Source organism: Octopus bimaculoides, unplaced genomic scaffold (genome assembly GCF_001194135.2).
Source record: "Octopus bimaculoides isolate UCB-OBI-ISO-001 unplaced genomic scaffold, ASM119413v2 Scaffold_153515, whole genome shotgun sequence".
In the NCBI taxonomy this organism is placed as follows: domain Eukaryota; kingdom Metazoa; phylum Mollusca; class Cephalopoda; order Octopoda; family Octopodidae; genus Octopus; species Octopus bimaculoides.
In genome coordinates this window covers 1-372 of record NW_026340932.1, presented here as the reverse complement: position 1 = coordinate 372, position 372 = coordinate 1, and the positions used below count along the sequence as shown (strand labels likewise).

The 372-nt window shown below is 32.3% G+C and overlaps 1 pseudogene; it reads right to left on the bottom strand.

Moving 5' to 3' along the window:
• Nucleotides 1-90: 90 nt before the first annotated feature.
• LOC128251414 (U4 spliceosomal RNA) lies at nucleotides 91-209 on the bottom strand (annotated as a pseudogene).
• Between the last annotated feature and the right edge of the window lie 163 nt (nucleotides 210-372).

The following is a 372-nucleotide window of genomic DNA, read 5'->3' as shown; positions in this document are numbered from 1 at the left end:
ATCTATGTATGTGTATATGTATGTATATGCATATATATATGTATATATATATATGTATATGTATGTATGTATATGTATGTGTGTGTGTGTGTGTATATATATATATATATATATATATGTATGTATGTTCGTTTGTTTAGTTTCAACTAGCAATAACCATGCCTCGGATAACCCTCATTGGCTATGGTACTGCCTCTTGGTATATGTGTGTGTGTGTTTGTGTGTGTGTGTGTGTGTATATATATATATGTATATATGTATACTCTTTACTCTTTTACTTGTTTCAGTCATTTGACTGCAGCCATGCTGGAACATCGGCTTAAGTCTAGCAAATCGACCCCAGGACTTATTCTTTGGAAGCCTAGTACTTAT